The sequence below is a fragment of the Sander lucioperca genome, chromosome 8 (assembly GCF_008315115.2).
Source record: "Sander lucioperca isolate FBNREF2018 chromosome 8, SLUC_FBN_1.2, whole genome shotgun sequence".
Taxonomy (NCBI): Eukaryota; Metazoa; Chordata; class Actinopteri; order Perciformes; family Percidae; genus Sander; species Sander lucioperca.
In genome coordinates this window covers 9,622,049-9,635,694 of record NC_050180.1, presented here as the reverse complement: position 1 = coordinate 9,635,694, position 13,646 = coordinate 9,622,049, and positions in this window count along the sequence as shown.

The following is a 13,646-nucleotide window of genomic DNA, read 5'->3' as shown; positions in this document are numbered from 1 at the left end:
AAATGACAAGACTAAAATTTAAAGGGGAACTATGCAGTTTTTTTTAGCTTAATTTACCTTAACTGAACAGCTTCGGAGTCATTGGAATGGTTATATGACTTTTTTCGAGTTGAATGGTGGTCGTCTCACTTCCCCCTAGCGCCTGTGAGCTGAAAAACCACCCTTGCAATTTTGGGCCGGTGAGTTGCCGGCCTCAGCGTCAGAAAGTATCACGTGATATCAGGTCTCGCGATGTAACGAATTGCTTCACGGCGCTGTACGCATACGCCCATTCAGGAACCGGCTAACAAGGTAGCGATGGAGTTTTTCAGACTATCGTCATGGCTGAGCCGGCAAAAAAGAAGCAGAAAGCTAGGAAAGCATTGTCGGAGGAACAGAGAAAGAGGAAACGGCAGACTGACTGAGCGAGGAGTCAGACACAAGTAAACACAGGAGCTGCCAAATATCTATTCTGAAGCTGTAGAGGGAGCTCTATAGAGAAACCTGCGAGCAAAAAGCGAAGAAATGGCCAAAACTGCATAGCGCCCCTTTAAAAAAACAAAAAGGCAAAGTTTGCTGTGGCTATGAGCGAGAAAGGGTTCTGATGAGCTGAAAGAAATGGTAGACCTGAAGAACTCAAAACCAACTTCCGCATTATTGGTGTTTACTGGCAGAGGGAGGCTTTCCACTGTCTGAGCAGTTGAGCAGTGCAGCTGCTTTTCCAGCATACCCTAAACTAACTCAAAAAAAGACTTCAGATGTAACAATTTCAAAACCCAGCTTATATGATATTTCCCTTCCATATCTGTCCTACAGGATCAGAAAAGAAGGAAGTAGGAAGAGCTAGACAGGTTACAGGCTGAGCAGAACAGAAAAGAGAAAGAGATTAAAAGACAGCAAGACGAGCAGAAGGCGTTAGAGCAAGACAGGAAAAGACAGGAGGCTGAAGTTAAGCTAAAGACCAGTAGTGTTTTTTGGCATGGGTGAAGTGGGCAGCCGCCTGGGGCAGCATTTTTTCATGACACATGGGGGACGGCACGAGCACTTAAAAAAAAAAAAAAAAAAAACCTGCGCCGCGAAGCGGTTTTCTATTATCTATCATTTCACTGTTTGGGAAATTGGCAAATTGGCGCCCCCTGCAGCTGCAGGCGGCCCTGCTTGCTGAGAAGGTGGCGTGCACAGAAGCTGTGTGAGAAAGGGAAAGGGTATGGGATTACTTTTGTGACTTTAATTGCAAGCAAAACTTCTCAAGTATCAAACAAAAAATACTAACTCAAGCAAAAAAATTGTCACCTCAAAGGTAAAACTTAAAACTTGCAAACAAAACATGTGTGTAGTCGTAAACTATTGGTATTTTATTTGTTTGATATTATGTCCTTTTGTTTACAGTTCCCTCTGCTTCCTTCTCAATGGTCAGTCTTTTGCTCTCTCCAGCACGTTTGCAGTTTTGCTCCCAGCTTTCGCGTTTGCGCTTCTGACACAAACATTTTGCATGGGCGGGTCTTACAGGGGTGCGTCCCCATTTGTTTTCAGTTAGTTTGAGTGACAGCTCAGTGCCTGCCGACCCCCTGACGTTTCAGTGCAGCTATAACGTTAGACTTTGGAGGACACAAACCACTCTACAGCAGATTCCTACAAGATTACAGTTTTTCTTGATTGCTTTGATGCAGCAGTCAACTCAAACTCCACATTTTCAAAACAGTTAACACACAGGCCTAAACAGTTGCACTCATGGTCAAAATGACACATTTTGTTTGCAAAATGCTCTAACCGTGCCAAAACGTTTAAAATATGCAACAAAAGCAAATTTTGCCTTCAAACAACACAACTTGTAAACAAGTGTATTAGCTCTTCCAATCAACCATTACACAGTGGACACCAAAATACTAAATACAGCACTCAGTGCAAATCAGTGCACCATTGCTTGTCATTGTAGCCTATTACTGTACGTAGCTTTCATGCCAGTGACATTTGTTGACAAATTTGCCTTCTTGCAAAGAATTGGATCCAGAATCAGAAATGCTTTGATGCAAATTTTATTGATTCCATTGATCCTTATTTTGAAACTGTGGCTGAAAAGTGAAATACTGTAAATATTACACAAAATACATGTAAACCAAAATAAAATCTATTAGAGTATAAGAAATTAAGAAAATAATAAAAGTATAAACATCTATTACTGTAGAGTATAAGAAATAGCCACTATTGATACTCAGTCTCTTCTGTCTTAGACGCTCGATGGTGTTTTTTGCCCCCAACCAGCGCTTCCAGGCAGCGCTGCGACCGCTGCCTCCAAGGCACCTAGCCCTAACCTTAACCCTAACCATAACCATTGTCTAATTGACTTCAAGGCAACGCTGAGACCGCTGCCTCCAAGGCACCTAACCCTAACCATAAACTTAACCATAACCAGTGCCTAATCCTAGTGCCGTTGGGGGCAAAAAACACAGATGAACATCTTAGACCTCTTCCATCCATGTTGGCAAAGAACAACACAGATGCTGCACCTTTAAGGCCTGCAGACTGATTGCTAATTGAAGATTTGTGTGTAGGAGTGTCAAACAGGTGCTTCAGTGATTTCATACTGATGTAGGTATTTTCTAATAGTTAGGTTAAGTTAGCATTTAACGTTAGCTAACTGCTAACGTTATGGTTGTACAATGGTGGTAATTGGTGGTATTGGTTAAGTTGTACAATGCAGAAGCTATGAATATAATGTATTCTATCTAGAGGTTGACATATAGAGTACATATGCAGTGTTAGCACTGCTTAACTGGTTCTTCTTTATAGTTATGTGCATTATTATAGCATAGCATAAAAACAAACTCAGTAATGATAGCTACATTTACAGCCAAGAGGATGACATTACAAGACAAGAACAAGAATGACAGAATGTCCATCTTTACTTTTCTAGTTATGACAAAGACTGGCTATCCTAACTCTAATTACATGTATTTTGTTGCATTTGCAAGCAGGTCAGCATAATGAAAGCGTTCATAGTGTTTTTAAGCCTACACATTTGCTAATGGCTACTTAAAAGCAAGTTATTTTAATTGTAAATCACCCAAGCTTAGAAGCCGCAGTTATCAATAACAACTTTGTTACCATTTGATTTGTGTAAGAAACTTTGTTATACTTTTCTATCACAGCTCACATCTAGCAGCAGGCAGACCAACCAAGAGGATGTGGTAGCAGCAGAGGGAGGAGCCTTCAGTCTCTCTGTGGAGGAAACACTATGTGTGCAAAGGCTTCTAACAGCCAGGGTATAGACCAATAGAGTATGTTTTGATCATATTTTGCAGAGATACTCATACTTTTTAGTATAAGTAATAAGTTTATTTTCATTTGTGTATTTATAGTTTCTAAGTCCATTGTATGTCAATATATCCTACTACAGTATACTGTCCTGTAATTTAATTTGTGTTTACATTGTTTTACTGTAATTATATTTTAAAATGCACACAATATATTAAAACACTTTTTTACATTCACCGTTGTCTGTTTGGTTCATTATATAATACATGAAATAAGGTTGAGACTATTATAATGCTTTATTTTTAGTCCAATATAAAACTTCACATATATAATGGATATTTGAACGTATTTTGCTGTGGCCACGGTGGTAGAAGAAGCTGCAACTCAGTGTCAGTCATTATTTGCAGTACATCACAGGTCAGGATCAGTTTTTCATCACCAACAATACACAAACATACTGAGTAATTGGGTTATGTACTATATAGATTTCACATATTCAGTTTCACCTAAGGCAAGCTGTATTTCTGTGCTGACTTGTGTCTGCAACAATGCTTCTGAGACGCCTGGGACGCCTGGGATCATCTGGTCTCCTGAGCTCACTGATGGCCCACCGCTCCAGTCTGGACGACAGCCTTTTCTGCAGGACAGCTCTTTGAAGGGCTGGGATGTGGCTGTAGTCCTTCACTTCCTTGACTTCTTATTGTAAAGCTTGAAGTACCTTGTTAGTTGATAAAAAGTGTTTGAATTTAGCTCAATAATAAATAATTTTAATAAAGCCTTTGCACTCTAGGAACATTTTCCTTGGCAGGGTAATCTGCCAAGGTGGTCCAGGGCAGCCAGCAGGACCTGTGCTTCATCAGCCATGCACATCACTAAAAAACAATAATGATCACTAAGCAAAGTATTTGTCAAGGGCCTGGTGTGTTAGTTAAAGTACATAGTTTGGATAGTAGTAACAATAGTCATTAATTCTAAATATTGTATAAATTTACAGCGTTAAAATATTTAAAAAATTTTAGTTATCTGCCATCTTGCAGCAGTGCAATAAAAGAAGAACCAGTGTGTACAGATTGGACATTATCGAATATATGTGTCAATCTTAGATAGAATACATTATATTCACAGCTTCTTAACTTAAACAGTTTTACTAGCTAGCTAGTAACTTAACACAACGAAACAACAAACTTCTAATAACCATGCTTGCAATGTAGATCACAGACAATATATATGATCAATACTTACACTTTATTAATCTTGTAGGAATCCGCGGTGCAGTGGTTTGTGTCCTCCAAAGTCTAACGTTATAGCTGCACTGAAACAGCTACAACAACAGGGGGCCTGCCGGCTGAACTGAAAACGAATTAGCCAATGGGGACGCACCCCTGTAAGACCCGCCCACGCGAAATGTTTGTGTTAGAATCGCAAACAAAGACTTTGGAAGTGCAAACGCGAAAGCTGGGAGCAAAAGAGAGGGAGTTAGATTTTTAAGTGGCATGTGGCACGTGCGAGTGGCATGTACTTCCGGTACTTCCTGTTGTATGAAACAGCGAAAATCCATATAGGTATGTTGGTTGGGGTGGAGGATGGGTACAACACAGGACTTTCACCCAGGAGAGCAGGGGTCAAGTCCTGTGTGTGACTTTGTGTCCCGCGATTGAGATTTCCTTTCCACGTTTGTTGTTTTCCTAACCCTAACCCCGTTATTCTTTTCCTAAACCCAACCAGTTGTTCTTTTCGTAAACCCTAACCTAACCCCGTTCTTCTTTTCCTAATCCCAACCGTTTCTTCTTTTCCTGAATGCAACCCGCGTGTCACGTAGACTCGCGATAAGACGTAGCCTCGCGATAACGCGCCACGTGGCTTTAGAAAGTGCCACGTATATTTTAACAAAATCTTACGTTATAAGTTATATTTTAACATTATAAATTATGTTTTACGTCTTAGGATGAAGAACTAAGTTATATTTTAACGTTATAAGTTATATTTTACATCTTCCACATTGGAAAATGTGGGGAAAAAAATGTAGGGTTTTGACAAATTTCCAAAGTCTTGCAGATGAGGAATTGGCAGAGCAATGCGAGGCACTAGGCACCACACTGCACTTTAAGGGGCACTCTGATTTGGACAGTAGAGAGTGTGTGCAGGAAATGAAGAACTTCCCTGACCTACCATCGAAGACCATGAGCCTCCTTGAGCTTATCACTTTTATGCATAAGGATCTATCGGAGATCTACCCCAACTTTTGGACTTAGGATTGCACTTACTCTGCCAGTCACTGTGGCTCAAGCAGAGAGGAGCTTTTCAAAACTTAAGATGATCAAGTCATACCTGAGGTCAAGCATGTCCCAGGAACGGCTCACTGGCCTTGCCATCATCAGTATCAATCACTCAATAGGGGAGCAGATTTTATACGATGACATCATTGATGTTTTTGCATCAAGGAAGGCCAGAAAGGTCAGGTTTTAGTTTGTGCTTTCTGTTCTTAGTGCAATAGTGTAATAATCAGATTCTCTTTAGTGTGTTTTCACATTTGTGTGATGAAGGATTTGTGTTATTTAGAATATTTATTCTATATACTTTATTTGTATATTATTCTTAATATTTTATATTATTGTTGCTCTCTGCTCTTGTTACATTTTTTACAGTGCCTTGCAAAGGTATTCATCCCTCTTGGCATTTTTCGTGTTTTGTTGCCTCACAACCTGGAATCAACACGGATTGTTTTTAGATTTGCATCATTTAATTTACAGAACATGCCCACAACTTTGAAGATTTTTTTTAATTTTTTTTATTGTGAAGCAAACAACAAATAGGACAAAATTCAGAAAAAATCAATGTGCATAACTATTCACCCCCCTAAAGTCAATACTTTGTAGAGCCACCTTTTGCGGCAATCACAGCTCCAAGTCGCTTTGGATAAGTCTCCAAGAGGATTTTTGCCCATTCCTCCTTGCAAAACTGCTCCAGCTCCTTCAAGTTGGATGGTTTGCGCTTGTGAACAGCAATCTTTAAGTCTGACCACAGATTTTCTACTGGATTGAGGTCTGGGCTTTGACTGGGCCATTCCAACACATTTACATGTTTCCCCTTAAACCACTCAAGTGTTGCTTTAGCAGTGTGTTTGGGGTCATTGTCCTGCTGGAAGGTGAACCTCTGTCCTAGCCTCAAATCACGCACAGAGTGGTACAGGTTTTGCTCAAGAATATCCCTGTATTTGGCACCATCCATCTTTCCCTCAACTCTGACCAGTTTCCCAGTCCCGGCTGCTGAAAAACATCCCCATGGGATGGTGTTCTTTGGGTGATGTGTTGGGTTTGCGCCAGACATAGCGTTTTCTTTGATGGCCGAAAAGTTCAATTTTAGTCTCATCAGACCAGAGCACCTTCCTCCATACATTTTGGGAGTCTCCCACATGCCTTTTCGCAAACTCAAAACGTGCCAGTTTGTTTTTTGCTGAAAGTAATTGCTTTCTTCTGGCCACTCTGCCATAAAGCCCAACTCTATGGAGCGTACGGCTTATTGTCGTCCTATGTACAGATACTCCAGTCTCTGCTGTGGAACTCTGCAGCTCCTCCAGGGTTACCTTTGGTCTCTGTGCTACCTCTCTGATTAATGCCCTCCTTGCCCGGTCCGTGAGTTTTGGTGGGCGGCTGTCTCTTGGTAGGTTTGCTGTTGTGCCATGTTCTTTCCATTTGGTTATGATAGATTTGATGGTGCTCCTGGGGATCATCAAATATTTGGATATTTTTTTAGAACCTAACCCTGACTTGTACGTCTCAACAACATTGTGCCTTACTTGTTTGGAGAGTTCCTTGGTCTTCATGGCAGTGTTAGGTTAGTGGTGCCTCTTGCTTAGGTGTTGCAGCCTCTGGGGCCTTTCAAAAAAGGTGTGTATTAGGGGTGCACGATATTGAAAAAAATGTGATATTGCGATATCGATAATGAATATTGCGATATCGATATTAATTTCGATATTTTTAAACACATGTAAAATTACCAAAGTTATGGGAAAACGCATCAAAATAGATTTATAACAAATAAAACAAGTTTTCTTACAACACAAGGTTTATTTCAACTGACAGTCATATTGGACTGGTCCAACATGTGTCTACAGAACAGGACATGTTTTACTGCTTGGACAGTATAAAATAAATAAATAAAGAGCATGTCTATAGAACAGGACATGTTGTACTGGTTGTACACTACAGTATAAAAAAACAATGCAATGCACATCTGTTGGCTTAAAGCCAAAGTATTTGCAAGCTACCGAGGAGGAGGTATTACCCTACAGTCACAATAGCTACAAGAGACAGCTGCCATTCATTTTAAATGGAAGTGGCCGTTTGGCCATGAGCGACTGCCAATCAGAGTGAAGGCAGCGTGACGTATGTCAGTGGCTCAAGTCGAAGAAAATAATTCAAGATGGCGGAAAATATATTGTGTAATATCGTGCAACGTGATATCGCGATAACGATATTGAGTCGATATATTGTGCACCCCTAGTGTGTATATGTAATGACAGATCATGTGACACTTAGATTGCACACAGGTGGACATCATTTCACTAATTATGTGACTTCTGAAGGTAATTGGTTGCACCAGAGCTTTTTATGGGCTTCATAACAAAGGGGGTGAATACATACGCCCATGCCAATTTTCAGTTTTTTATTTCTAAAAAACAGTTTTATGTATGTATTTTTCTCATTTCACTTCACCAACTTAGACTATTGTGTTCTGATCCATCACATGAAAAACAAAAAAACATTGAACTAAAGGCTGTAATGTAACAAAATAGGTAAAAAGCCAAGGGGGGGTGAATACTTTTGCAAGGCACTGTATATATCTGATTGTATTTATTTTTGGCACATTTATGTATATAGTAGGGGTGGTACGGTTCACAAAACCCACGGTTCGGTTCATATCACCGTTTTAGGGTCACGGTTTTCGGTTCTGTACGGTTCTTGTTGTTATTTTTTTCTTTTAATCTTTAACACTCCAGAAATATACTTCAGCATATGATACATAAAAATGTTCCCACACACCAGACTTATATGACGCTGGCGCATCCTCCAACTCTGGGCAGCCTTCCTTATCTCTCCCACTTGCCATTTCTACACGTGACGTGACCTGCAGCACTCCACACTCCACTGTTCTCTTAATACATCCATGCACTCCACTTAAGGGGCGGTCGGCTCGGCGCCTCTCAAAATCTGACGAAAATCTTTTAAACTGACCTTTGTCAATCAAAGAAACAGACTAGTTTCGGTGAACTATTTTCGTAAAATACGAGATTGTATTCTGAACGAGCCGCCACGAGTCTGTTTTGAAATTTGGGAGTAGCCAGACCCGCGTGATGCATTCGTCCAATCAGCTGCCATGTGTTGCGTTCGTCACACTCATCCCACTTGTCATTTCCGGTAAGTGTTTTAACATAAGTGTCGAAAGTGGGCTCAAAGGGGGTCTCGCCCAGGGTGTAATTCAATTTAGAACCGCTACTGCTAAAGCCCTGTCATGCATTAGAGTCACAGACAGGGTAACTAGGAAAATGAGAGCATACCAAAAATCATAGAAAAAACGAAACCTACCATGGTTGGCCAAACGCCAGTGTGCAAACCCTGGCAACCACACAAAATAAGATTTGACTCACCGCGCTGCCAATCCCATCAGATGATGATAATTTGGTCTGGCTGCAGTGGGTACTGTTTACAAAGACAACTAATACAGTTTACGCATGTACGGTACTGAGTGGCTTCTGTGCAAAGACAGTTTTGATTTCCCGGTACCCTCAGACTCTGGTGATTGTCCTGTCACTAAAACATTTGTGAATTGTCTGGAAAATGACACTAAAGCCGCCGTTACTGATTGTGCACGAACACAACGTTTTTTTCTAAAGTCACCAGCTGCATACAGGGAAGCAAAGAGACCTTATCTGATTTCATTCAGCATGTCCTTATGGTGTGGGATGCTACGCAGGGATGAAAAAAAGATGATAATGCCATGTTTGCTTTTCAGTCAGTCTCTGACTGGGCCACAAAATCATGGGCCACAACCATTGATAAACTAATGGGAATGGACAGAAATCTGATTTTAAATACAGGAGCTGTTTTTACAAACCCTGAACAAATGATGCAATGGCAACCTGCCCCAAAAGGAGGGTGAACAACAGAAATAGAGACAGGTCAGGCTGTCATAACGTTGGAAAACACAGTCACTGGGCAAATCATTGAGACAAGAGCAGATGCCCGCCCGCCCCATTGGCGCCTCGCAGAGAAATCTTAGATACAAATCAAACTCAGAAAGCTCAGCAACACTCTCTTAATCTCTAATAAAACTCCTATTTCTTTAATGAAACAAAATGTACTTTGCAAATGACGTGCTTCTATTTATTGTACTCCAGACGGTTTGTTGATAACCATTTCTTGAACACTTTACAAGCAGTGCATTATTTGCAAACCACCATGGACTGCTGGTATTGCTGGACACTACCTGATTATAACATTAAACACCTTCACTGTCTCCTGCAGTACACTGATGATCCACTGATTGCGCCATCATCAAAAGACACCTGCCGTACAGACTATTTTGCTCTACAAAAGTTTGGCCGAGTGAGGACACAGAGCCTCTCTGGCTAAGCTCCAGTTTCAAGGTTGGACCGGCACATGTGTTATTACTGCTACTGCCAAGAATGGGAATAATGAGAGAGATGTAGCGCCAAATAAAGGGATGCATGTCCACCGTACTTTCAAGTGACAATACAATCAACAATTTGACAGAAATTTCAGAAATTAAAATTATTATTCCTCACTTTGAGCATCTCAACGGCATCTCAAGCGTAGACACTGCAAAAGGGTCTTGCCGACTGCATGAGCTAAGCAGCTGGGGAGATTGGACAATCTTAAAGATTATTTTTGTTGGGGCTTTTCCTTTTATTGTACAGTGATAGTGGATAGACATGAAAGGGGGAGAGAGATGGGGGATGACACGCAGCAAAGGGAAGCAGGCCAGATTCGTGGCTGCTGTGTAGGTTGACACTACAGCACTATAGATAGAGTGGGACAGTGCGCCATGTTGGAGTGGTGCGCCTTACGCTAAAAGTCTAGCCCTGTGTTTGTGCAGTAGAATTCACAACTGAGTGGAAGCTTTTTCATATCCAAATGTGATGTGGCAATTGAATCTCGTTGTGTCCCTCCTTCCTTTTCATAAATTATTAAATCACTGAAATAATAAAGTTTATATTTTTTCATATATCATATTCTGTGGTTGCAGTTCTGATTTAGTGGCAGAGTTTTCCTGCCACACCTGAACCCAATAATTATTACAACATTCAACAGACACCACAAAACAGAGATATATTAAATTCCTATAAGCAATTAATCCCAACAAGGATGCACAAAGTCACTGGAGTTCTGCATGAAGAAAGTAGACTTAAAGCGGCATGTTTCAGGTCGCAGCAGCGCATGTTATGCAGCCTGTGTAGACAGCTGTACTAATTGCAAGCGTATCTGTTCAGTAAGACACAATGGCACAATTTGATGACACAGTGGCTGAATCTCATCACCCTTATTTGATAGCTCCTCGACTCCTCGGTCCTCAGCTGAACCGGAAGTTGTTCTGTCCCTCCTCGGTGAAGGCCATCTCAAAGCTCTTATTTCTGCCCCGAGGACAGAGGAGCGATGATCGATCACCGAGGAGCTATAGGCGAGGATACACGAGAGCAGCCTACCTGGAGGCCATGCAGCTGAAGGAGTTGCTAACTCCGTCCAAACCACTGACGAATTAATGTGACACTTCAGAGGAAAGGACGTCTCATCCCTCTGAAACACATTTGCTCGTTGCCTCTCTCCTCCGATGATTTCCTCGCGTCTTTCCCGTACCTCCTCGGTGGGAGGGACTAAGATGCGAGGCAGGGAGGCAAGTGAAGGAGTCGAGGAAACAATTTAAGAGACCTGAGAAGCAGCCAGTGTCTTGAGTGTTTTTCAATGGATCTAGTCATTCCAAGATTTCTGTTCAGAACTATGCCACTGGTCAGGATGAGCCAACCACCTCCCCCGCTACACAGGACTCTGCTGGAATAGTCTCAGTGCCTCAGGATGAGGAGCTGCCATCTACCTCATCAGCTACACAGGCCTCTTCTGGAATGGTCTCGACCCTTCAGGATGAGCTACCATCTATGTCCTAGGCTAGGCTACCATTAAATGAATGTTGTAATAATTATTGGGTTCAGGTGTGGCAGGAAAACTCTGCCACTAAATCAGAACTGCAACCACAGAATATGATATATGAAAAAATATAAACTGTATGTCTCCACAAATATCTGATGTTGAGGATGAAGACCTCTTTGCCTCTACTTCTCCCCAGCATGAGCCTTCAGGTGGGTTTTTGCATATATCTGTGTGTGTGTGTGTGTGTGTGTGTGTGTGTGTGTGTGTGTGTGTGTGCGCCTAGGCTATAAGACAACTGGACAACTGCAATTTAATGTAATTTTAATATTTCTGATCATTTCTGAGTAGGCCTATGTGTTATGTTCCACTGCTATGTCCTTTGAGTAATATGCCAATATGCTGTCTGATAGAAATGCCTGGAGCTGAACCCCCACTGAGCCCCACTGCTGAGGATGAGCTTCTGTCAACTGACCCTGCTAACTGGCCCTCACATCTGACTGAAAGGATTTGGACTGAGCTGGTTCGCAGAGGACCAAGTAAGGTGCCACCTGGCTTTGTTTTCTGTAAGAATGAGAGTCATGGGAGAAGTTGCCACCACCAATATTTTAAGAAGACATTAGTAAGTGGTGAAAAAATGGCAAGACGTTGGCTGATTTATTCAATGAAGAACAGCCAATTTTGCTGATGCTGCAAATTGTTTCCCAAGAGGAACTTTAATTTAACAAGTGCAGGAATGGCAAATTGGAAACATGCAAGCAATTACCTCACATCACAGAAAACAGTCCAGGACACCTCAATTGCATGAAAGCATGGAAGGAACTGTCAGTGAGGTTAAAAAGTGGGAAAACTATTGATCAGCAGGAGATGGCACTTCTGGAGGCTGAGAGGGTGAGATGGAGAGCAGTGCTGACACGTCTCACTGCTATCACCTTAACCGTGTCGAAAGAGGAACAGCAAGTCATAACAGCTACCTAGGCCATCATGTGCAGAATGAGTGGATCGATTTGTTGAGCAGCAAAATCATATCTGCTATAGTGGATGACATCAAGCAGGCAAAGTTTGTTTCAGTAATTCTGGATTGCACCCCAGAATGTAGTAAAAAACTCCTCTCCTCAGATGCCCCCCCAGCCAGTGCCCTGTCATGCATTAGAGTCACAGACAGGGTAACTAGGAAAATGGTGTGGGATGCCACACCTCGGTCCTCGGCTGAACCAGAAGTTGTTCTGTTCCTCCTCGGTGAAGGCCGTCTCAAAGCTCTCTCCTCCAATGATTTCCTCGCGTCTCTCCCATGCCTCCTTGGTGGGAGGGACTAAGACGCGAGGAAGGGAGGCAAGTGAGGGAGTCGAGGAGGCAATTTAAGAGACATGAGAAGCAGCCAGTGTCTTCTTGAGTGTTTTTCAATGTATCTAGTCATTCCAAGACAGGGTATATACAGAAATCCTGGAGGTAAATTCAATACCTTTTAATACCATTTTAATACCTTCTCAATATTTTTAAAACCAACACGCTATTGAGTTGCAGGTTTATACAGCAACATGTTTCTAACCATTAAACTGAGTTTGAGATTTATAAAACTACACCCTCTAGGCCAGTAGAACAATGCAGATAGGGAAATTCAACAGAATAGATTGAGACTCACTGACTTTGGAAACATCTTGCATTTCTTCCACCTTTAGAATAAAATTAACAGATGAAATAAAATGATAAATTAAAGCAGTTCAAAGAAACAAGCATTCACTGATGCCATTATAATCACTTAAAACCAAGTGGACCTTCTTCTGTATGTACAGACACCTTATGCACAAATGAGTACACATGGAAAATATTCCATGAGGCAAGTGAAATACAAGAAAACAGTAGTGCTGCAGCTATCGATTATTTTAGTAATCAATTACTCAACTGATTATTTCATCGATTAATCGGATAAGAAATACTTTTGCTTTACAGTAAACAGCAATAGCAAATATACAAAAGAGAGGTTTCCTTTTTTCGAAAAAGCTACCTTTTTTATTGCCTAAATTGCATACAATAACAGGGATATATGCTAATATTTTTAAGCACGGGCCGCATGGGCCACCAAGCCCCTTAATCTGTTGGCAAAAGTACATTTTTGGTGGCCCAAATGTAAATCTTTTTCGCCCCCTTCCCCTTCTTGCCTCTGGCTCTTTGCACTGGATATGCAAAAGAGCTGGTCACTAAGCCCAGGGTAAATGTGACCGTACAAAGCTTACAGCAGGGCTATTCAACTAC